We start from the raw sequence: 27,056 nt of genomic DNA on the forward strand, positions 1-27,056 counted from the left end.
TGTTGTTAACATTTTACCTGTTAATTTATTGTTTTTTCATTGTTTTGGTGCTGGTATCTCCAAAACATTGGTGATGTTGTTATAAAAAGTTTATTTTTTTCTAAATTTTGAAAAAAAAAAAAAAAAAAAAATTACCTTGTTACTCTACTCTGTGGTTTTTGTTTGGATTATTTTTGCTTCTATAGTACTGTCAATAATGTGTGTATGCTATATAATTATATCTACAGTAGAAAACAGCAAAACAGAAGGTTAAGCAATGTATTTTTATTATAGCTAGAACTGGAACAATATGCAGACTTTGGTTATAATTGCACAGAAATATAAGGAAAACATAACAGAAAGAATTTAATTAAAAATTGGACAGTGTTGAAACATGTGATACACTATGAAATAGCGTCCAGCTGCCAGGGGACAGAACCAGCAGCAGACATGAAAAAGGATGTGAATCCCTCACGCACAGTGGCACCATTGCTTGTGCCCCTACTGGCACTCAAACTTGCACCCTCCATGTCATTCATGCCACAATCTTCATGATTGTACCCATCACGAAGTGCAACATAGTTGTGAAGAACACATGCTGCTTTGACTGCACATATTGCATTATCCATTTTTAAATTGATAGATGTGTGCAGGAACCTCCACTTGTTAGCTAACATTCCAAAGGCGCATTCAACAACTCGTCTTGCCCTGGTTAAGCGGTAGTTGAAAACTCTTTTTTCCACAGTCAAAGACCGATTTGAATAGGGCCTTAATAGATGATGACTGAGAGCGAAAGCCTCATCTGCAACAAAAACAAATGGCTGTGGTGGTCCGTTTTGTCCCTGGTAGTGGACAGTCCGGTGGCAGCTGAAGTCCATCTTCCCTCAACATTCTTCCGAATGTGGATCTCGCAAATACGCTCGAGTCTGAGCTGCTTCCATACGAACCTATGTCTACATAGCTAAAACAGTATTTGGCATCAGCCACTGCTAGTAAAACAAAAGAAAAGTATTTTTTGTAGTTGAAGAATTTACTTCCACTGCCAATGGGCTTCAATATTCTAATGTGTTTTCCGTCAATTGCACCAACACAATTTGGAAATATTCTGCTGTCTTGCACCAGTCTTCTGTAGTGGGTTTCTTCAGGACCAAGTCCTTGAGAACATTCCATATGGCTCTGCAGGTATCATGGATAATATAGCTGGCAGTAGTTTTGCCAACCAAGAACTCATAATGTAAACTTGTAAAGGTATGTCCAGTTGCCAGATACCTAAAAATAAAAAAATAATGTTAGAATGATGCATAAACTGGCTTGGACGAAGGTACCTGAGGAAATGAAGGAAGAAGATAGGCACGAGAAAGACACTGTTGAAAAAAACATGGCAAACATAATCACAACCACTACTACATATATGTTACATGATAATGTGTCTCTCCAAATGCCTCAGGAGGTAAGTAGGTTGGAAAATTTACCTCAATGTGATAATCAGTCTTTCTATTGGCGGAATGCTCCTTCTGAATCTAGTGTTTTGTCTCTCTAGATGTGTGGAGAGCAGAGCCAACAATTCATCAAAACTGTAAAAAAAAAAAAAAAAACATATATGGCATTTATCAACATTATCCATGTAAAAAATAACATACATAGAGACATATTTGTTAAAGAGTTGACATGAACATATGTTCTGACCTTTTAATTGACATCTGTGTGTAATTAAAGAATTTGTCTTCATGAGCACGGAGGTCATGATAAAGGATCCTGAACTGGCCTCTCTCTTCCCTTTGGGAGATGACAGGATGGATCCAGAAGCGATGCCTTCTCCTTCTCCGGTCCTCTTCTTCCTCATCAATAACAGCTGCTACAGCAGCCATAATGACTGCTGCTCCAACATACTGCATAGCCAACATGTTTCCTGCAACATACACTACTATTCCAAAACAGGAAATTACATCACTTGCAGGAAAAGGAATTACATCACTAGCAGGAAAAGGAATCTTTTATGTGCAAGTCGCATACATCAAAGTCGCAACAAGTCGTAGTCGCAACAAGTCGTTGTAAATTCGTACACAAGTCGCGCGTTTATCAAAGTACAAAGTCGCTATTGAAGACGCGCGACTTTGAAGTCGCACTAGTGGAAACCCAGCCTAATAGTAAGGTGATAGGGAATAGAGTTGCTAACACTGATCATATCCCGACTTATATTTACTGACCTAATTGCCGGCATTTCTCCATTCTACCACATCCAGATACACATGGCCTTGAGAGCAACATACTCAGATCCAAACACTGTGTGTCATAGAAGTGTTACTTGTTTATTTCCAAGTGTTATACATTATTATATGGTATACAAAACAGAATATGACATGAGATTGTCCGCCCATGGTTCACTACCATACAAGGACAGGCTCCATTTTACCTAGGGTGTGTTCAATGACTACAAGAGCATATTCTCCAACGAAAGGCATTTCCTATTCTTATGTATGTCATCTTCTGTTATACAAAAACAACTCTCTTTTACAGTTAAGTAAATGTTCTGAGCTGCAATCTTGTGGTCAGAGCTATGCTTACAGTAACGTCCTCATGTAAGTACAAACTGTAAAATAATATTCAATCATAAAGAAGTTCTCCAGACTGAGTTTCTCAAAGCATTGTAAATAATTCAAGGGGTATTTACAAGATAGATTCTTTCAATCAGCTTACTGCAAATGGTCTTACAATTGCACATTAAAGACCAACTCTGGGTTTGAGAAGAAAAAAACAGCTCTGGCTTATGTACTCACCTCCTCTTTGGTGATATTACACTCAGTAATCTTTTTCTCGAATATGCATATCATGTCGATTGATGGGTGTGGCAAAATGATGGTAACAGTGGAAGAGGCTTACGTCCAGGCAGGATACACAGAGAGCCATCACCCCCAAAGGTCACACCGATGGTCATGAAATTATATCATGGCTATGAATGGTGTGTAATTTAAACCATCCAGTATCCTGTCTCCACACCCCCTTTCGACTATACTGAAGTATATTCCTGCACCGTGTGGTTTGTCCTTTACCCCCCAATAAATTGGACCCCAAATATGGGCTGGAGGATTATATCCTAGGGCAAGACGCTAAGGAGCCACAATACGGTGTTTTTCTGGCTTTTGAAGTCGTGAAGAGGGTAAAACCTCTACAGAGGTATATACTCAAAGGATTGCTACTACAACACGGGGGCTCCACATAAGTTGAGGAAATAATATGGAGACTGGTTTATACCACAAGCCGTCACCAAAATATACATGCTACCATAGGGATTTGATTATCGTGCTTACTATCAACACTCCCACACACAGCGAGAAATAACGGTATTGCTCGGTCTCTCTGGCCCTGACGAAGCCTGATGCGAAATACGTTGGCTCATTGGGACCCTCAAATCGAACATCAACAGAGACTTCTTGCGTCAACATCAGCTTGAAGCATGTATTGTTCCCTTATTAGGGATATATTTCTGTGCTGCTGTTTTTAATATGTTGGTGAATATATGAGGGATTCTCCTCTTTATCTAGATGTCCCTCATCTATATACTGTATTCTTTTATATATCTAATAAATTGTTCAATTTTAAGTATTTGGTTTCTTGGTTTTCCTTCTCCCAACTGGCCAAAAAAACCCTACTTTTTCTGTACTTTGGTTTTGCACCAGGCTTTCGTACAGAGTGCAGGAGTCAGAAATATAAAATGTACTAGTGCAGAGGTTTGGGGTGGGTAGGTAAATAGCACAGGGCTGAGGTGTGTAATATTCGGTGTGGGGGATAAAAATGGGTAAAGCACAGAATGCATGGGTTAGGTGTATGTAACATACATATGTGAGGAGGGTCTACTGTGCCCATGCACATAGGGGAATATTTCACATGGAGCGTGATCATCAATGCCTGGGACCAGGCGGTTGGTTAACCCATGGCAACTACCTCCTCTTCCTTGTCTTACCAACTTAACCTTTTGTAGTTATGTTACTCATACCTCATAGTGCTTTACAGACCCAGGTTCTTTGGAATATGCCAGAACCCAACATACACCCCTTTGAATAACTTCAGACCAGGCTCAAAGCGGTTAACATAACATTAACGTTGGAACTCAGCAGAACAGTTTAACAGGCACAAGTCTTTCTCCTAACCGTGGCTTCCCCAGCATACCTGCAAAGAAAGAGTCTATAAATGGTAAGTCCAGAATAGCAGTGTCCATAACAATGGTGTCCTGACGAGACGTTCCTTGGAGTGGACCACAAGGCCCTGTAGCCCCCTTCTTCTCTCTCTCCGTTTGTCCCCGTCTCCTCTCTGGGGATCTGGACCCCTTCTCCCTTTTATTAACACACAGGATGGGAGGCCGGACCCCAAAAATCCCCCAAACTCAGCCCAGGGGAGGCAGTGAAATATTAACCTCTTCCCCCTGGCTAGTGCAGCCATAACTAGATAACTTACAGTAGGCAACCTGCCTACACATGGTTTAGAAGTCAGAAGTATATTGCGCACAGAACTCCCCCCCTCCCTCCGTGATTCTTTTCATTGCCACCCTCTTAGGCTTTATGCACATGGAGCGTTTAGCCCACTGCATTGGGCTCCAGCATTTAGCAGGATGAGAGTCTGACAGCTGCTGCTTTTGGACAGGGCCAGGTGGTGCACCCTGATTGATGCCTGAACAAAGATGCCACCATCCTTCTGGAGAGAACAACAGATAAAGGCATTGTCAGATGAGTACTGTGATTTCTGTAAGAGGTAATAAATATTGTAAGAGGTACATAATAGTATTTACAAATGTCTCATACAGATCAACTCTTGCTGCAGCCTCTCACCATGTGCCTTGCTACCAACTTACTATGCTGCAGTCTTATTACCGGGGGAGAGGAAACGGAGGAAATGCTTCTGCTTGCCTACAGATAATGAAGTCATTTCCCAAGCCTAGGCAAAGTCACTAAACTGGACCTCAAGGAGTGCTGTGTTGTGGCATGTAAGGAATTTATTCATGCAAACTTGTAAAGTTTCAGAAAGGTCCACTTTAAGGTCTTTTTTTACATGGGTGGTAAAAACATGTGGCTAAACCATGGTTTTACTGCCCACCTATCTAAAGCCTACTATACAGCTGGAGGGGGCTGTTCTCATGCTTTATGTCACGGCTGCTATAAGTTAATGGAGTTTACCGGGTTGACAGGAGGTATTATCTGTCAAACGTGCTCTTTCAAATCAATGGGGGGCACAATGCAACGAGCCAAGTATTTAGCTGCGGTGCATTCATCCTACTGAAAATCACTGCTGGCAAAAAAAAAAAAAAACAGGCATTCGGGAGACAGCAGTATCACCCCCTGACTGTATGACCTGTATGCTTTGAAAAGCCATCCACTTTTCAGAGATTAAACAAGTGTGAACTTAGCCTAAGGCACGCTGAAATGGCTAATCATATTGACTATTTTAGCATACCTTAAGTACACTTTGTGCTGCTTGACATTTGATGAATCAGGACCAATGGTTTGTTATACACATCTGATGAAAAAATATCTTCCTCCAACTGCAGTTTATCTGATCCTTGTCCATGGTGCTGAAACCAGGCTCTGGTCTCCTCACTCCTAATGATGTCAGTGTCCATGGCTGGTGATTAAGTTGAATCCTCCACCATGTGTCACCTAGGTTGTCACTTCTCACTAACTTCAACAGATCTAGTCGTCTGTTTTCACAGTGTCAGGCAGATTTAAGATCAACAGCAAGCACTAGTGGTCAGACACTTTTCAGATGCTCGCTTTTCATCTGCACTGTAACCTGTCTATTAGAATCATCTGTGAACCTTGTGTCATAATAGTTCTCACTAGTCATGGGAGACTGTCACTGTCTACTTCCTAATGGAAGAAGAGAAGAAACTGAAGCAAACTTGACTCATTCTGAACACCCAGGACGCACCTGGATAGACTTGCAATAATGTCATATATAGCTCGGAGCTATACTTTTACACCACCAGTAAAAAAAGACACCCCAGTCAAAAAAAAAAAAAAAAGAGAAAAACATTTCTAGCAGTTATAATAACTACTTACTACCTGTCAAATCTTTTCTGCTTCTGTGTGCAGCAGTTAGTTCACCTCCCACAGTTATGCTGTTTTAGGGCCCAAATGCATATGCTTTCCATAAATCAGCCTTCTTAGTCAACAAAAGAAGCTCAATTGAATACTAGCTTTAAATGTACACTTAAAGCGGAGTTCCACCCTAAAATGAAAGTTTCGTCCATCTTCTTGCTCTGGGTCACCTGAAAAACAAATGGATAATAGCATTTTTTTTTTTACTTACCTTGTTTAGAAGATGATATACTTACCTTACTTCCTCTTCCTCCCCTCGGCGGCCACGGCGATTCGTCACTTCCTGGCTTGCAATGATTCCTGGGAGCTGAACATCATCGCTCCCAGGAATCAATGCGCCTGCACCGGCCCCGACGTCAGTTCCGGTGCAGGCGACGTCATACCTTGCTAAACAGCTTCTGGGCATGCCCAGAAGCTGTGGAGGGATGAGGCTGCAGCCCCGGAAGTGACGGTGGGGCCGGCGCAGTGCATTGTGGGACCGAAGAGGATGGAAGAGGACACGGAAGAGGATCGCGCTGGCTTCAAGCTGCCCACATCTGAGATGGCAGCACTGGAGAAGACATTTTCAAGGTATTTCTTCTTGTAAGTAAGTGCAACCCGGGACAGATCAGAGGCTATCCATTGTGGAATGCACTAGCCCTGACTGTCCCGGGGGTATTTTTATGTATTTTTTTGGTTTTAGGTGGAACTCCGCTTTAAACTGGATACACACTATCCAACTTTTGTGCTTAGATTTCCTTCAGATTTACCTTTTCTATGTAGTGCAAGGGCCTGCCTGATTGCATACAAATTGAAAGTGTTTAGGTTTGACCTCATATTATATGGTTTTGGTAAGTCTAAAGGAAAAAGTCTTCAGAAAAACTTATAGTGTGTATGGCCCATTAGGAACAAAAATTTAATTGGTTGCAATCTGCCAGGTCTTAGATCTGATGACTGCATTTGTTTTCTTTTTTTTTTTCAGGTCTTTTTCCTTTACTTTTTACCTTGAAATGGGAAGGTCGCATACTCCTCCATACCCAGAAGCAGGACTTTTTTTTCTAAAGAATAGGTGCAGGAATGCCTGTTTTCCGAGACAGCCTTTGTTTCTTCCCCCTTCCCACCTCTGAGCAATGTCCCTTGGTTTCACCTCCTTCCTGCCTCCAAGTTCCGCCCCTTTTGGAGAATACAGAACCAAGCATCCTTTCGTGCTACTAAGTGATTTGCATGAAATTTGTTAATGATAACAAGAAAGACAGTAAACTTGATCTCCTGCTGTGAGAAACAATAGACCCCACTCCAGCAACAGTAGACCCCTCAGAAACAATAGACCTCCCTCAGCAACAATAGATCCCCCACGCAACAATAGACCCCCCCCCCCACCCAAAGAAAAAAACATCCAGCCACAACAGATCTACCAGCAGCCAGCATCAATAGACCTCTCTCTCAACAGTAGATCCCTCCTAGCAACAATTGACCCTCCACCAGCAACAATAGACCTACCCAGCAACAATAGACCCCCACGCAAAAAAAATAAAAACATAGATCTCACTATCGACAATAGATTCCCCCAGCATTCAGCACCAACAGACTCTCCAGCACACTCCAGCACTCCTTTCTATTATATACATTCATTGTAGGAGGTGCCGGAACTGCGTTCTCCCACATTCTCGCTGCAAAAAAAGCCCTGCCAAGAAGTATTGCTTTCAGATCTGAACAGAGCAACAGCTGAGCACAAGAAAGGTAATTGTATGCTGCTAAAGATGGGGAGTGAGGATTGGTGACCCACTGCAGCAGTCTGGCCCACCTTCAAAGGGTTTTGTTGCAGCCCTTCTGCTTGACATCATCATAGTGCCATAATGCAGAGTTGGATATAGGTCTAGCTAGACACCGCCAAGCATACAGTGCATCCGGAAAGTATTCACAGCGCTACACTTTTTCCACATATTGTTATGTTGCAGCCTTATTCCAAAATGGATTAAATTCATTATTTTCTTCAAAATTCTACAAGAAACGTCCCATTATGACAACAAGAAAGAAGTTTGTTTGAAATCTCTGCAAATTTATTAAAAAAAAAAAAAACGAAAAAAAAAAAAATCACATGTACATACAGTAAGTATTCACAGCCTTTGCTCAATACTTTGTTGAAGCACCTTTGGCACTGATTACAACTTCAAGTCTTTTTCAGTATGATGCTATCAGTTGGCACACCTATTTTTGGGCAGTTTATCCCATTCTTTTTTGCATCAGGTACGATGGGGAGCATCGATGCACAGCCATTTTCAGAAATCTACAGAGATGTTCAATCGGATTCTAGTCTGGGCTCTGGCTGGGCCACTCAGGGACATTCACAGAGTTGTCCTGTAGCCACTCCTTTGTTATCTTGGCTGTGTGCTTAGGATAATTATCCTGTTGGAAGATGAACCTTCCCACCAGTCTGAGGTCCAGAGCGCTCTGGAGCAGGCTTTCATCAAGGATGTCTCTGTACATTGCTGCATTCATCTTTCCCCTCGATCCTGACTAGTCTCCCAGTTCCTGTCGCTGAAAAACATCCCCAAAGCATTATGCTGCCACCACCATGCTTCACTGTAGAGATGGTATTGGCCAGGTGATGAGCGCTGCCTGGTTTCCTCCAGAGGTGATGCTTGCCATTCAGCCCAAAGAGTTTGATCTTTGTTTCATAAGACCAGAGAATTTGTTTCTCATCGTCTGAGAGTCCTCCATGTGCCTTTTGGCTAATTCCAGACGGGCTGTTACATGCCTTTTACTAAGGAGTGACTTCCGTCTAGCCACTCTACCATACAGGCCTGATTGAGGGAGTGCTGCAGAGATGGTTGTTCTTCTGGAAGGTTCTCCTCTCTCCACAGAGAAATGCTGGAGCTCTGTCAGAGTGACCATCAGGTTCTTGGTCTCCTTCCTAAGGCCCTTCTCCCCAGATTGCTCAGTTTGGCTGGGTGGCCCGTACTAGGAGACGTCCTGGTGGTTCCAAACTTCTTCCATATAGGGATGATGGAGACCACTGTGCTCATTGGGACCTTCAATGCTGCAGAAAATGTTTCTGTACCCTTCCCCAGATCTGTGTTCAATACAATCCTGTCTCATAGGTCTACAGGAAATTTCTTGGACTTCATGGCTTGGTTTGTCCTCTGACATGTACTGTTAACTGTGGGACCTTATATGGACAGCCATGTGCCTTTCTAAGTCATGTGCAATCAGCTGAATTTACCACAGAGGGACTCCAATCAAGTTGTAGAAACATCTCAAGGATGATGCCGGAAACGGAAACGACACGCAGCGAGGAGAGCGAGGAGATCTGAGAGCTGTGTGTGTGTGTGTAGAGGAGGAGGAGCCGCCGCACGTGCGGAGGAGAGCGGGGGAAGCCGCACTAGGAAGCCGGGGGCCGGGGGCAGGAGCTCGGAGCCTCGGACCAGGGAACCAGTGCGGGGGACAGCCGGGGACAGGAGACGCACGTGCGGAGGAGAGCGGGGGAAGCCGCACTAGGAAGCAGAAGCAGTGCGGGAGACAGCCGGCGGCAGGAGCCGCACGTGCGGAGGAGAGCGGGGGAAGCCGCACTAGGAAGCAGGAGACAGGAGCTCGGAGCCTCAGACCAGGGAACCAGTGCGGGGGAGACAAAGACCGGGACCAGACTGAGACCGAGGGACGTAAGTTGGAAACAATCTGATCTGATCTCCTGGTAGGGGGGCGGGCTGGTGGGGGGACTACAAGTACAAACACTACAGGCAATACAGGCTACTAAGGGGTTACTATAGACTGAGAGGTGCTCTGCGACTTGCGACTGGCGAGTATCTTGCGACTGGTGGGTGAGCATCTTTGCGACTGGTGAGCATCTTTGCGACTGGTAAGTATCTTTGCGACTGGTAAGCATCTTTGCGACTGGTAAGTATCTTTGCGACTGGTGAGCATCTTTGCGACTGGTAAGTATCTTTGCGACTGGTAAGCATCTTTGCGACTGGTAAGTATCTTGCGACTGGTGAGTATCTTTGCGACTGGTGAGTATCCTTGCGACTGGTGAGTATCTTTGCGACTGGTGAGTATCTTTGCGACTGGTGAGTATCTTGCGACTGGTGAGTATCTTTGCGACTGGTGAGTATCCTTGCGACTGGTGAGTATCCTTGCGACTGGTGAGTATCTTTGCGACTGGTGAGTATCTTGCGACTGGTGAGTATCCTTGCGACTGGTGAGTATCTTTGCGACTGGTGAGTATCTTTGCGACTGGTAAGTATCTTGCGACTGGTGAGTATCTTTGCGACTGGTGAGTATCCTTGCGACTGGTGAGTATCCTTGCGACTGGTGAGTATCCTTGCGACTGGTGAGTATCTTTGCGACTGGTGAGTATCTTGCGACTGGTGAGTATCTTTGCGACTGGTGAGTATCCTTGCGACTGGTGAGTATCCTTGCGACTGGTGAGTATCCTTGCGACTGGTGAGTATCTAGTGACTGGTGAGGGCATTAGCAACTGGTGGGTACCCCAGGTTTAGTACCAGGGAAGTTAGAGGTAGTGTAGGTAAGGAAGAGCAGGCCGTTAACATTATCCCCATAGAGTAGTGGGTAATAATGTCCGACAGGATTGGGGATGCCACTCAGTGCACTTCTTGCGGCATGTATGCGTTCCTTGATGAAACAATCGAGGACGAATACTGCTGTGCAAGATGTGAGCGACTTGTTGCTCTGGAAGCCCACATCGTGGATCTAGAGAGCACAGTGACAAGACTGCGTGGCATCTACAACCTGGAAAGGAGCTTGGACTTTACCCATCAGGCGCTGGCAGGGGTCAGCATAGAGGAGGAAGGAATAGAGGAGACGCAAGCTGCAGAGGTACGCAGCTGGGTGACTGTTAGGAATGTTAGGGGGAGGAGAGTCAGGGAGGCCAGTCCTGAGTTGGTACACCCTAACATGTTTGCCGAGTTGCAGGTTGAGGGGGATATCAACTCAGGGGTGGCAGAGCTGGAGCATGCACCCTCCCCCAGCTGCCAGGGGAGGGACGGCTCCAGGAAGAAGGGGGGCCGTAACTCAGGAAAGGTTAGAAAGGTTGTGGTAGTTGGGGACTCAATTATCAAGAGGACAGAGAGGGAAATCTGTAAAAAAGATCTCGTGAACCGAACAGTTTGTTGTTTACCGGGCGCCCGAGTTCGGCACATCGCAGATCTGGCAGACAGATTGTTGTGTGGGGCTGGGGATGACCCAGCGGTCATGGTGCATGTGGGCACTAATGACAAAGTTAAAGGTAGGTGGAGGATCCTTAAGAACGATTTCAGGGACTTAGGTAATAGATTGAGGAAAAGGACCTCCAAGGTGGTTTTCTCTGAAATACTGCCTGTACCTCGAGCCACACAGGAGAGGCAGAAGGAGATTAGGGAAGTTAACAAGTGGCTGAGGAATTGGTGTAGGAAGGAGGGGTTTGGGTTCCTGGAGAACTGGGCTGACTTCTCAGTCGGCTACCGGCTCTTTAGTAAGGATGGGCTGCACCTTAATGGGGACGGTACAGCTCTTTTGGGGAGAAAGATGGCCACCGAGTTGGAGGGGCTTTTAAACTAGGAGACGGGGGGGAGGGCTCAGAAGTAGAATCAGTCAGGAGGGAGCAGAGGACTGAAGGCAGTTGTAGGGTCAGCAGCGACATTAGGTCAACAACATCAATTGGCGGGTCTGTGCGGGAAAACAGCAGACCAAACAAAAATAAACATAACCGCCAATCACGTTTAACTTCCGTAAAACTAAGAGGGGTATATGCTAATGCCAGGAGCCTAGCTAATAAGATGGATGAGTTGGACATGTTAGTACATGAGGAGGACATAGACCTTGTGGGAATAACAGAAACTTGGTTCGACCCCTCACATGACTGGCTGGCAAATATCCAAGGGTATTCTGTGTACCGGAAGGACAGGGTAGGAAAAAGAGGGGGAGGGGTATGTCTCTATGTCAAGAACAATATAAAGGTGATAGAAAGGAGTGACATTACGGATGGGATGAGCATGGATTTAGAATCTGTGTGGGTTGAACTCGATAGGGAAGAAGATAAGGGAAAAGTAGTTGTGGGGGTTTGCTATAGGCCACCTAACCAAGGGGAGGAGGTAGAGCTGGAATTTTTAGCACTAATAGGTAAAGCGGCAAAACTGGTATCAGTCATCATATTGGGGGACTTCAATTATCCCGACATTGACTGGGAAGAGGGGACTGCACACTCGCATAAGGCCCGTCTATTCACGGAAACCTTACAGGATAACTACATGTCACAGTTGGTGGATTCCCCTACTAGAGAGAATGCAATCCTGGATCTATTGATCACTAATGACCCAGACATAATCTCGGAGGTAGGAGTCCAGGACAATCTGGGCTCTAGCGATCACAGGATGATCACATTTAGTATAAATAACAATATAAAAAGGCAAGTGGGGAACATAAGAACCCTAAACTTCAGAAGGGCAGACTTTCCAAAATTGTACTCAATGATGGAAAGGGTAAACTGGGACCAAACCCTGGGATCCCTGACCACTGAGGAAAAATGGGAATGCTTTAGGAACATATTAAGCAAAGGCATCTTGCAGTGCATTCCTATGGGGAATAAATTTAGAAGAGACAAAGCCAAACCTGGCTGGCTAAACCGTAGCGTTAAAAAACTTATTAGGGGAAAAAAATTGGCCTTCAAGAAATATAAATCAGAGGGCACAGTATCGGCCTTCCAGCAATACAAGGAGGAAAATAAGAAGTGTAAACACGAAATCAAGATGGCTAAAATCAACTTTGAGAGACAAATAGCGGAGGATAGTAAAAAAAACCCAAAGAAATTCTTTAAATATATCAACAGCAAAAAAACTAGGGCAGAGCATATTGCACACATAATTAACGATGATGGGAGGATGGTTACAGAGGACACTGAAAAAGCAACCGTGCTGAATGCTTTTTTCTCGTCAGTCTTTACGCAGGAAAAGGAGGGGTACACTGACCATGACTGTATGGTTAGTAGTAATACACAGGACTTGCCACTATGGCTAACAGAGGGGGAAATCAGGGAAAGACTGGATAAACTTAACACAAACAAATCACCAGGCCCGGATGGCGTACATCCGAGAGTGCTCAAGGAACTCAGTATGGTTATATCTAGACCACTGTTCCTAATCTTTGCTGACAGTATTAGGACAGGAGATGTACCAGGGGATTGGAGGAAGGCTAACGTGATTCCGATATTCAAAAAGGGCCAGAGACATATCCCGGGAAATTATAGGCCTGTCAGTTTGACATCAATAGTATGTAAACTTCTGGAGGGGATGATAAGGGACTATATCGTAGAGTATGCTAAAGACAACAACATCATCAGTAGTAACCAACACGGGTTTACAAATGGGCGTTCTTGTCAAACCAATCTCTTAGCATTCTACGAGGAAGTGAGCTGTGAGCTAGATAGGGGCAGACCAGTGGATGTGGTGTACTTGGATTTCGCTAAGGCGTTTGATACAGTTTCCCACAAGCGCTTAATTTATAAAATAAGGTCTGCAGGTATCGACAGCAGGGTTTGCTCTTGGATACGGAACTGGCTAAAAGGCCGTGTCCAAAGGGTGGTAATAAACAGCGCATACTCAGACTGGGCTGAGGTAGTAAGCGGGGTGCCCCAGGGCTCAGTCCTGGGACCAACCTTGTTCAATTTATTCATAAACAGCATTGAGGACGGGATCAGTAGTTCGTTATCAATTTTTGCAGATGACACAAAATTGGCCAGGGCAATAACTGCACAGCATGAAGCAGATATCCTACAGAATGACCTGGACAAAATTACGGAGTGGGCAACGACATGGCAAATGAGGTTTAATGTGGAGAAGTGTAAGGTTTTGCACTTGGGGACCAAAAACATAAAAACACAATACATGTTAGGAGGGGAACCCTTGGGGGACTCAAAAATGGAGAAAGATCTGGGAGTCTTGGTTGATGATAGATTAGGCAACAGCATGCAATGCCAAGCGGCAGCTTCCAAAGCCAACAGAATATTAGCATGCATAAAGAAAGGGATGTATTCCAGAGATAAGACTATAATCCTTCCACTTTATAAAACTCTGGTCCGACCGCATCTGGAGTATTCTGTCCAGTTCTGGTCGCCAGTCCTCAGGAGGGATGTGTTGGAGCTGGAGAGAGTCCAGAGAAGGGCAACTAAACTAATTAGGGGATTGGAGGACCTTACCTATGAAGAGCGGCTGCAATCGCTCGATTTATTTTCCCTGGAGAAGAGACGTCTGAGAGGGGACATGATAGCAATTTATAAATATCTTAATGGGGATCTCAGCTTAGAAAAAAAGCTGTTCATTCGAAGGAATTGCATGAGGACTCGAGGACATACAATGCGATTAGAGGAGAAGCGTTTTAACCTCAGGCAACGTGGGGGGTTCTTTACTGTTAGGGCTACAAGATTGTGGAATTGTCTACCACAAGAGGTGGTTTCTGCGGGTAGTATGGTGACTTTCAAAAGACTCTTAGACTTACATCTCAAGGATCAGGAGATAAAGGGCTATGTTAGATGATTACAGTCACACACACCTACACAGGTTGAACTGGATGGACTATTGTCTTTATTCAACCTCACCTACTATGTAACTATGTAACTATGATCAGGGGAAACCAGTTGCATCTGAGCTCAATTTTGAGTGTCATGGCAAAGGCTGTGAATACTTATGTACAAGTGATTTTTTTTTTCGTTTTTTAGTTTAATTAAATTTGCAAAGATTTCAAACAAACTTCTTTCACGTTGTCATTATGGGGTATTGTTTGTAGAATTTTGAGGAAAATAATGAATTGAATCAGTTTTGTTATAAGGCTGTAACATAACAATATGTGGAAAAAGTGAAGCGCTGTGAATACTTTTCAGATTCACTGTATCTTAATCCAAGAACAGAAATGTAATATATTGCAGCTTGCCAGCTACTAGATGTAGTGGCTGCATTTGTTTTTTCTTTTATTTTCAACTTGTAATCCTGCCACATTACTACCACAGATGTGATGTATGATAACGTTGGTATTTGTCCCTATTTCCCTGGGATAGTACACCTTGTGAGGTGTCTGTACCGTGGTGCCCCAGGAAACAGGTGTCCCTGAATTTGGCCCTAGGAGAAGGCACCACAGTCTTTGCAGTTCTAAGGCTCCAACTTCTTACACTGCATAAGCATGGATTAAAAAATGGCGATTCATGGTACTGCACCCACAGACCGCTCCAGCTGTACTGTTCTGGACTGATGCTTGAAGTGCATACTGTAATCATTTTGATGAAACAAGGGGGCACAGCGCTTGCAAAAATAATAATAATAGTAAATATCTTCAATAACCAAATATACAGTAATGTTCATCAAATATGTGCAAATATCCAGTGTATAAAGTGCAAAATATGACCATAAATATGAATAAAATATGCTATTAATTAATAAATGTCTAATTAACTCCAATAAAAGTTCAAATTTCTTGTGCACAGAGGTGCAATATGTGACTAAAAAATATATAACATAAAGGTGCGTCAGTGCAGATATTAAAGTGCTTAGGATTATCACTCGTGCCAAGTGCCTTAAACCCCTTCAAGAACCCCACTCACCAGAAAGGGTGGACCCTTGTTAGGGGTCAAAATCGCTTGTATTATAAGGGATTGTTGGATCTGTATTCCTGGCTAGATGAACTTTATGACATGCCAAATCTTCTTTTGATGTAATATAGACTTGATGGTATTTCTTTTCACTTTAACCACTTAAGCCCCGGAAGATTTTACCCCCTTCCTGACCAGGGGGTATTTTGCGATTCGGCACTGCGTGACTTTAACGGACAATTGCGCGGTCGTGCGACACTGTATCTAAACGAATTTGGCGTCCTTTTTTCCCACAAATAGAGCTTTCTTTTGGTGGTATTTGATCACCTGTGCGATTTTTTGATCATGCGCTATAAACAAAAAAAGAGCGTAAATTTTGCAAAAATAGCAATATTTTTCACATTTTTTTATATGAAATTCCCCCCCCCAAAAAAATGTAAAAATCAAAATTTTTTAACATTTTCAGCCAATTTGTTTTATGCTACCTATGTTTGGTAAAAAAAATCGCAAAAAGCGTATTTTGATTGGTTTGCGCAAAAGTTATCGCGTTTACTAACAAAGGGAAAGATTTTTGTCATTTTTGTTGTTTTTTTTTTAACGAGTAATGGCGGCGATCTGCGATTTTTTTTTGCGGTACTGCGACATTGCGGCGGACAGATCGGACCCTTGACTGACATTTTTGACACTTTTGGGGTTACCAGTGACATTTCTACAGTAATCAGTGCTATACATATGCACTGTTACTGTAAAAAACACTGGCAGTGAAGGGGTTAACTTTTTTTGAAAGGGAGGGGCTATGTGTGTCCCTGAAGGCGTTCTTTCTACTGTGATTGGCTGTGGCTTCAGATGTATGAACAGTGATCAACGGTTCTACATAGTAGAACCGTATGATCATCCTTCATACACAGGGGAGAATGACAGGCAGCTTGTTTACACAAGCCGCCTGACTTTCTCCCTCTCCCCCGACGATCGCAGAGTGACCGGCGGACATCAGGTCCGCCGATCACACGCGCGGGGGGGGTGCGTGACCGCGCGAGAGCGGGAGCGCGCCTCCGGCGGCGCGCGCTCGCTCCCTAGACCCTCACAAGCTAGCGACGTAGACCTACGTCGCTTTGCCTGTGAGGGGCTGACTGCCGACGTAGATCGGCGTTAGGCAGTCGGCAAGTGGTTAATGGCTCCAAAAACAATAAAGATCCCAGAATAGTGAAGCCCGTTTTGATAATTTTATTGGCATAATAAAGGAAATATACTCACAAAGTAGGTAAAAGTATAAGCAGAAAGAGTATCACATAAGGTTCAGAGAACGCCGCGTCCGCGGCAAACCAGGAAGTGAACCGGAAGTTGACGTCAGAAGATGCCGCACCGGAAATTACATTGACGCGTTTCGCCCTCCCACTTGGGCGTTATCACAGACATGTAATGATTTTGAGCCTGCACACTGCAAAATGTACACTACCGAGCTCCCAAGATGATGATGCTGGCAAATGGGGATGACTGAGACACAAGCCCCAATCAGTGACTATCTTGCCACTGACCTGATCCCTGACCTCTCAAACCTGATCTCGGAACTCTCTGCATCACTTAAACCTAACCTCTGAATTCTCTGTGTTACCTAATCCTGATACTTGAACTCTGTGTTAACTAATTCTGATCCTTGAACTCTGTGTTACTTAATCCTGATTCCTGAAATTGCTGCATTACCCAATCCTGACCTCTGAACTCTCTGAGTTACTTGATTCTGATCCCTAAACTCTGTGTGTTACTTAATCCTAGCCCCTAAATTGCTGCATTAATTTATCCTGACCCCAAGCTCTCTGTGTTACTTAATCCTGACCCATGAAAATGCTGCATTAATGCATCCTGACCTCAAGCTCTCTGTGTTATTTAATCCTGACCTCTGAACTCTATGTGTTACCTAATCCTGATCCTCAAACCCTGTGTGTTACTTAATCCTGATCTCTGAAATTGCTACATTAATTAATCCTGACCCCAAACTCTCTGTGTTACTTAATCCTGACCCATGACATTTCTGCATTAATTAATTCTGACCCAAGCTCTCTGTGTTACTTAATCCTGACCTCTAAACTCTCTGCGTTATCTAATCCTGATCTTCAAACTTTGTGTGTTACTTAAAGGGTAACTCCACTTTCGTGGGAAAAAAACAAATAAGGAAAAAAAACTAATTAAGAGAAAACAATATAGCGTATACAATTGCAACACAAATCATATTGTAATTGAATGTTATTAAAATTATCTTTCCTTTTCAATCTGCAGCTGTTGTAAGTTTCTGAAAATGCAATGCAATATGGCTACCTGGAGCTGTTCTGTACGCAGAATGTGTACTGACCACACCCCAGAAACATAATTTCCTGCTTGTGTGATTGGCTCACCAATTTTACCAGAAGTCTACCTAAGATACAAGTCAGATTTCTGGCATCCCCTGCAACAAAAATGTAATTTATAGTGAGATACTCCCAATAGGAACACGTCTAAAGGGATGCAGACCCAGCAGCTTCCCTCATTAGTGCCCTGCAGCTGGCCCAGCTGACAGATAATTATAAAACCACTCCCATTAGACCCACTTAGCACAGGAGAACAGAGGAACAAACATGGATTTCTTCAGAATAAGAAAAGGTAGGAATCTGCAACAAAGTTTGTTCAAATCCGTGTAATGTAAATAGATCACCCAGAGGGGAATGTTTTTTTCTCAACACAAGTGCAGTTACGCTTTAAGCCTGACCCCTGAAATTGCTGCATTACCTACTCCTGACCCCTGAGCTTTCTGCTTTACTTATTCCTGACCACTGCACTCTGTGTGCTATTTAATCCTGACCCCTAAATTCTCTGCATTACTTAAAGTGGTTGTAAAGGCAGAAGGTTTTTTATAATAATGCATTCTATGCATTAAGATAAAATGCCTTCTGTGTGCAGCAGCCCCCCCTAATACCTACCTGAGGTCCATCTAGATCCAGCAATTTTGCACGAGAGACTCGGCTGTCTGGGACTGCCCACCTCATTGGCTAAGACAGCAGCGCCCAGTGAACCCACGCCATTTTCCTTTTTTATTCTGTCATAGGGTTACCCTTAACCACTTAAATACAAGGAACTTTAACCCCCTTCCTGCCTAGACCAATTTTCAGCCTTCAGTGCTCATTGACATCTATGGGAAATCTTGGTCAGCTTGACATGGCACTGCTCTCTGTCTAACATTGGTGTCTATGGGAAATATTGAACAGCTTGACATGGCAAAGCTCCCTGTCTTTAAAGCGGAGTTCCGGCCACAACATTTTTTTTTCAATAAAAATACCCCCGGGACAGTCAGGGCTAGTACATTCCACAATGGCTAGCCTCTGTACTGTCCCGGGTCGCACTTACCTTTTAGAAGAAATACTTACCTTGAAAATTTCTTCTCCAGCGCTGCCATCTCGGATGTGGGGAGCTGAAGCCAGCCTCTTCTGCGTCCTCTTCCGTGTCCTCTTCTCCCAGAATGCGCCTGCACCGGCCCCGCTCGTCACTTCCGGTGCGGGCGCCTCATCCCTCCATAGCTTCTGGGCATGCCCAGAAGCTGTTTAGCAGGGAATGAGGCGCCGCACCGGAATTCGCACTTTGATTCCTGGGAGCGATGACATTCAGCTCCCAGGAATCAATGCAAAGAGTAAGTGACGGCGCGGGCCGCGGCCGCAGAGGTTGGAAGTGGAAGACAGATGAGTATATTTTTCTTCAATAACAAGGTAAGTAAACAAAAAAAAAAAATCCTAACTATCCATTTCTTTTTCAGGTGACCAAAAGCAAGCGGATGGCCACAAATCGATTATGTCGATTTTGTGGCCAGAACTCCGCTTTAACATTGACTTCTATGGGAAATCTTGGTCAGCTTGGCATGGCACTGCTCCCAATCTATAAGTGACAGGGAAACCAAACTTGGGGAGCACTGAGAGGGGACCCAGGACTACAACATAACCACAACATAACCATACATTTTATATAGCCTGTATAACCTGTACACTAAACTGACTGCACTAAACTGACTGAACATACTATCCACTAACTACTTGCCTAATCTCTATTGTAACAACTATACACGGCTGCCGTGTAAGCAGCAGCCTTATATAGTGTGGGGCGTGGACTTGAGCACCTGAGCCATGATTGGCCAAAGGGTGCCTTTGGCCAATCATGGCTCTGACAGGACATACAGGTCAGGTGCATGCATTGGCCAATCATCAGCAATCAATGCACTGCAACAGCACATTGCATTATGGGGCGCTCATTGGCGGGTGAATTTCCCGCGGAGCACCCCATTTGTTTGTGTGTTTGACTCTAACACAGAGCCCATCCCTAATCCTGACCTCTGAATTCCATGGATTACATAATCCTGACCTCTGAATTCCGTGCATTACTTAATCCTGACCTCTGAACTCTGTGTTTTTCTGTGCGTTTCTTAATCCTGACCCATATATGCTCTGCATTACTTAATCCTGACACCTGAACTCTGCTCGTTACTTAATCCTGACCTCTGAATTCCGTACATAACTTAATCCTGACCTCTGAATTCCGTACATAACTTAATCCTGGCCTCTGAATTCTGTGCATTACTTAACCCTGACCTCTGAATTCTGTGCATTACTTAATCCTGACCTCTGAATTCCGTATATTACTTAATCCTGACCTCTGAACTCTGTGTTACTTATTTCTGACCTCTGTGCATTGCTTAATCCTGACCGATATACAATCCTGACACCTGAACTCTGCGCGTTACTTAAAGTGCTTGTAAATGCTCTTTAAAAAAAAAACAAACAGGTTTAAACTTATCTGCCCCTGCAATAGAATAACACAAACCCCCTCTTCTTGGGTCCTCCGCCAGTGCTCCTGGTTCCTTCCCTCTGCTGAGTGCCTCCTTAGAAAGTTGTTTCTATAGGGGCACTTTTGCAGGCTTGCTCCCGAGCCTCACTGTCTGCATCTGTTGACACAGACAGCGGGACATGATCCCAGCCTCTGCCTTCCTCGTCACTGGCTTTGATTGACAGCAGCCAGAGCCAACGACTCCCACTGCCTCAGCAAACCCGAAAAACCATGAAGTGAGGGGAGAGAAGAACTGCAGATGGGCACCGTGCTGGATCGAATAAGGGCTAAGGTAAATAAAAAAGGGGGGGGGGGATACAGATGACTGGTAAAAAATGTTAGGGTAAAAAAGTGTTTAGTCTTTATAACCACTTTATTTCTGACCCCTGAGCTCTCTGCATTAGCTAAAGTGTTACTAAAGGTCATTTTTTTTTCCATTTTGGATAGAAAATGGTGGGACCCTTCTTCAGCTTCATCAAGGAAGCATGACTTTTGGTCATAATGCCGTTCAGTTTTGCACCTTGGCCTCTGAACTAGCATGGAATAATGGAGCCCTTACTGCTAAGTTTTGGCAGGGCTTAGTGCGTCATATTGAGGATGAACAACCTTGCAGAACCATACCCACCACCCTTGATGATTTGATTGCCCTTAGCATCCAAAACGATGTCTGTACAGTACAGGTAGCTGCAGATCGTCATCGCTGTGTGATTTCCACTATTCTTCCTGTGGACAAGGTTTGGCTTTCTACTAAGAATATTCATCTCAGAGTACCTGCAATGAAATTTGCTCCTCGTTTTATTGGTTAATACTGTCTCATTAAGCTCCATCTCCCTTCCGTAATGTCATCTATATTTCTCTCCTGAGACTGTAGAGCATCAATAGACTTTCCCATCCTCTTCATCCTTCTCCAGCAGTCAATATCACGGATCAGTATGAAGTCAAGCAATCTTGGATTCTAAATACTCCAGGGGGAGGCTTTTATATCTAATTAATTGGAAGGCATATAGTCCTGAGGAAAGATGTTGGATTCCTTCTACAGATGTTTCTGCCCCCTGTTTGGTGAGACTCTTTCATCAGAAGGCCCTGGTGAAGAAGCAGGCTGCGGCCTTGAACTCTAGGTTGGCGTTCTAAAGGACTCATTACCATAGAAACCTTACAGTTCCCCAGCAGATTTTTCTCTTTATTTTATTTTATACTTACCTTTTTTAAACCATTTTTTTAACCAGTGATTGACCTTCTGAGCTTTACGGGAACACAGCTCTGTGAGTGTAAACAGCACAGAGCTGTGTTCAGTGACAGGGGATCTAGTTGCTTTTTTATTCCCTACTAAGCAGGGAATAAAAACAACTAGATCCCCAGTAAAAGGAGCACACAGTACACACATAAACACTTGTTAGGCACATATTTAAATCCTTGCTCACCCTAGATGTTAACCCCCTCCTGCCCAGTGTCATTAGTACAGTGACAGTGCATATTATTAGCACTGATCACTGGAATAATGTCTCTGGTGATGTCAGTGGCAGTTAGTAAGTTCTCACAAAATGTCAGTTAATGCCATTGTGCCTGCCGTCCCACTACATGACGCTGAACACTGGCATTACTAGCATAAAAAATAATTAATTAATTAATTAATTAAAAATTCCAGTATATATCCCATAGTTTGTAGACGCTAAAACTTTCACGCAAACCAATCAATAAACACGAATTGGGATTTTGTTTACCAAAGACATGTAGCAGAATACATTTTGGGCAAGATTTATTAAGTGATTAGATTTTTTTTTTATGTATTATAGCAGAAAGTAAAAGTAAAAAATATTGTTTTTTTTTTTAATTGTTTTTTTTTCATGTATATAATAAAAATAAAAACCCCAAAGGTGATCAAATACCACCAAAAGAAAGCTCTATTTGTGTGAAAAAAAATAATATAAATTTAGTTTGGGTAGAGTGTTGCATGACTGCGCAGTTATCAGTTAAATTAGCGCAGTGACGCATAGCAAAAAATGTCCTGGTCATGAAGGGGGTAAAACTTTCCAGAGCTGAAGTGGTGAAGACGTCATCAAGTTGTACATGATGCCTCTCAGCAGTTGGTGGTCCTTAATGATGCAAAGAGTGTCTCTGACATGGGGGTTGATTTACCTAAGGTAAAAAGACTCTACTTCGCAAAGTGCAGTTGCACTCTACAAGGGCTCCAGAGCTTAGTAAATGAGGTAAAGCTTCACTTTGCAAAAAATACCCAATCTCATGCAAAGAAAATAAGAAAAACTGCATTTTTGATTGCACGTGATTGGATGATGGAGGCCAGCAGAGCTTTTACTCATTTACTAAGCTGTGGAGTCCCATCTTCCTCCAGCGATGTCCCCAAGTTCCTCGGGACTCTCCTCCTGATTGGCTGAGACACAGGAATGGCGCCATTGGCTCACGCTGCTGTCAATCAAAGTAATTTAGCCAATCAGGAGAGAGAGGGGGCAGGGCAGAAATGGAGCTCCGTGTCTGAATGGACACAGGGAGCTGTGACTCAGCTCAAGTGCCCCCATATTCAAGCTGCTTGCTGTGCGGGCACTTAACAGAAAGAAGGGGCCAGGAGAGCCGGAGAGGGACCCGAGAAGAGGATCTGGGCTGCTCTATGCAAATCCACTGCACAGAGCAGGTAAGTAAAACATGTTTGTTATTTAAAAAACAAAAAAATAAATTTGTTATTTTTATAGGAAAAAAAATAGATTTTACAATCGCTTTAAGTGGTTAAACTGACCTAATTTGTGGACCGAAGTTCATCCCTTTGATCTCTAAAAGAACAGAAGATACAATGTTTCTTTTTTTCTCTCTTTCAGCAAATGTTGTTGATAAACACTGCCAGCTGCCTTTTTTGGCTGCCTTTTTCTTTGACAGCTATGAGCAGGGAATGGTACTGCATTTTTACATGAATCGTAGAAATGCCGGATTAAGATCATGTAACCGAGACTTAAAGGGTAAGTTTACATTATGTAACATGTTACATGGTGGAGTGGGATCTTCTCCCCCTGAACTCTGTCACAATCTGCAAAGAATATGTCTGTTCGGGGCTCTGCCCACCCGTTATTCATTCACAGAGTTTTCTGAATGGAAAACGACAAGGTCCAGCAGCCTTTGCGGTTGTCGGCTTGTAGTTCTCAATTAACTACCATGACACTGTTGAGCACTGTGGTAGTTCATTGACGCTTCCTGTTAGTGTGTAACTGCTTGGCTGAACAATGTATAGCCAGACAGCTTACACACAGATACCAAAAGAAGAAATTTTGTCCATGGGACTTTTGTGAGTTGTGCCAAATAAAGATTCATGCCAATATATAAAAAAATACAAAATTTATTACAGGAGTTAAAATAAATATTGGACTAGTGTTTGTCAAAATACAAAGACACAATGTACGTGTATTGTCGTAGAATTACATATATACACAATTGTAAAAGCACCTGAATTCATGCACCCACTTCGTCAGGAGTCTGCCAAAATTTTATTTGTGTATATCTGTGAAAAGACCATGTCATAAATGAAAAACAATCAGCAGTCTATAAAAAACAAAATTCTGTATATGTAAATTAAAGCGATTGTAAAGTCTCATTTTTTTTTTTATAAAAATAAAAAACATGGTATACTTACCTCCTCTGCCCAATAGTTTTGCACAGAGAAGCCTCTTCTCAGGTCAAGCAGCTTGCTATGGGGGCACCTGAGCCGAGTCACAGCTCCCTGTGTCCATTCAGACACGGAGCCTGACCCGGCCCCGCCCCTTCTCTCTCTCCTGATTGGCTAGCTGACTTTGACTGAAAGCAGAGGCGGCCAATGGCGCCGCTGCTGTGTCTCAGACAATCAGGAGGGAGAATCTTGAATGGCTGAGACACTCCTGAACATGGCTGGACAGAGAGGGGCCTCAGGTAAGTGTTAGAGGGGTCGAGGGGGGCTGCTACACACAGAAGGCTTTTTATCCTGATGCATAGAATGCATAAAGAAAAAAGAAAAAAACCTTCTAACTTTACAACTCCTTTAAGTCCTCCAAAGCAGTGGAAGTTCATCCATACAGAGGGCATACAAAAGCTTACACACAGAGTCTGCAAGAGCCCTGCATTGCACCCACGATCTGCTAATCATGAGTGCAATGCTTTCCAGGCTTCCAATAAAAAAAAAAAAAAAAAACTAATAAATGCACATCTTTTTTACCTGGTAAAAAAAAAGATGTTCCTTTGTTATTTTATTTAAAAAGGTGAACTCACCCTTTGATTGGAGTGAAAGGACATTGTCACCTCCTAGGGAAAAATGCACAATATAGGCTGTCAATCACCTTATGTGCACTGGAGGGGGGCGGAGCCATCTCCCAAGATTCGGTGGTATGAATGATCTGTTGGAAGTTACTAATGCAGATAGCAGGGGGAAGAGGGAGGAGACAGAAATTACACACAGTGCTTTGGATTGAGGCAAATACACACTATAGAGGGACGTGCCCTGTTCATTTTTCAATTCAGAGATTTACAGTAACTTTAAGAAGGAGCCATTGGAGGCTGGAGGTAAAGACTTAGTTCCTCTGCGTGTTTTTACCCTCCAACAGCAAGTGTAAAAGCCCTTAATGAATTTCGGTTCATTCAGTCCAATGTCATTTTACCTAAGATATTCTAAACTGTCTCCTTAGTTTAGAATTTTCTTTATTGCTTTTCCCTTTCCACAAACAACTCTATCACAGTTGAGTTTGCAGCGTACCGTAGAAGAACATAACAATGTTAACTGGAGATGATTGTAATATAAACCTGGGGGTGAATTCTCATTGTTAATTCACCAGGGATGGCGGGCTGTTTACGCATACGACATTAAATAGCTGCAATGCCTGGAAACCCTCCAAAGGTACGAAGCACAGCTCTGCTCCCTGAACAAAGTACAAATATATCACACAGAGTGAAATACTTTTCCTGTCCTGCACACAGCCGCCGCTTGTTTTATTTAACTCAACTCAGAGAGGAACACAAGCAGGGCTGGCATTTTTCCTTCCACATTGCTTAAAAGTGTATGTAAACGTAAACTCTTTATTTTAATTTATCTGCCATCATGTCTCACTGTACACAGTTTTTCTAAGATAATTATTTTTTGTGAATCTGTTGTAAGTTTCCTACTTGGAGAGCCAGTAACAGCACTTCCTATTGCAGGCTGACAACCTTAAGCCACTGCCTCCAAAATTATCAGCGGTGTTGTCAGCCTGCCATGTACTCTCCTTCAGCTGAAAGAGCAAGTACCCAGGAGCAGTGCTGGGAATAACGGCGTTAAAGTAAACGGCGTTACTTAACGCCGTTACTTTTGCGGGTAAGTAGTAATCTAATTGATTACTTTTCCCCCCACCCTAACACCGTTCCCATTACTTAAGCGGTGTTACCGCAATTACATCTACCGCTACTAGATGGCAGTAGTGTAATTCCTCTTCACTCCTCTATGACCCTGTCGGCGCTGTCTGCGGTACTGGCATGTGACATGGAGGAGGGAGTGCGGACCGGCCGAGGGGAACCATGAGAGTGGTGAGAGCCCCACCGATGCCGAACTGCACTGTATCTGTACAAAAAATAAAGGAACAGAGCGCACACCGCCCTAGTGTAACACCATTTATTTGAAGTTAATAGAAGCCATAAAAACAGGTACTCACAAACAGATAGGAAGTCATGCATGGAAATAAATATCCCCCGATGATGTTTACAGGGCTGTCTCCTCCTAGCCTCGGCGGCTCAGCTGTTCGTCCTGCACTAGTCAGTGAGTATCGTACGGCTAAGCCAACCGCCTCGGATTACTCAAGGAGACTCGATGTGGTGAGCCTGCGCACGGTCCAGCCGCCGCCGCACACCCTCCAAGAGCCGGATGCTATAGCCGCTCAGAGAAACTGACAATGCGGTTAAGCAGAGGGAGACTCCACGATCGGGACCCAGAGCATGACTTGCATGGGGTTGCTAAGGACAACGTTTCGGAGGCGTAGCCTCCTTCTTCAGATCTCAACGAATGGTTGAGATCTGAAGAAGGAGGCTACGCCTCCGAAACGTTGTCCTTAGCAACCCCATGCAAGTCATGCTCTGGGTCCCGATCGTGGAGTCTCCCTCTGCTTAACCGCATTGTCAGTTTCTCTGAGCGGCTATAGCATCCGGCTCTTGGAGGGTGTGCGGCGGCGGCTGGACCGTGCGCAGGCTCACCACATCGAGTCTCCTTGAGTAATCCGAGGCGGTTGGCTTAGCCGTACGATACTCACTGACTAGTGCAGGACGAACAGCTGAGCCGCCGAGGCTAGGAGGAGACAGCCCTGTAAACATCATCGGGGGATATTTATTTCCATGCATGACTTCCTATCTGTTTGTGAGTACCTGTTTTTATGGCTTCTATTAACTTCAAATAAATGGTGTTACACTAGGGCGGTGTGCGCTCTGTTCCTTTATTTTTTGTACAGCTGCTTTGCCTCATATCCCATGGAGAGTTAGGAGAGCTGCCACGCTTCATTCATGTGTCTCACCACAGGCCATATTACAAGATTCCCCAGCTTGAGAATCAATCTCCAGGATCTGCGCAGGGACTGGTAATGTGTGTTTTCTCTGTGCACTGTATCTGTACATCC

The sequence above is a fragment of the Pelophylax lessonae genome, assembly GCF_965119305.1.
Source record: "Pelophylax lessonae genome assembly, chromosome: 4".
NCBI classification, from domain to species: Eukaryota; Metazoa; Chordata; class Amphibia; order Anura; family Ranidae; genus Pelophylax; species Pelophylax lessonae.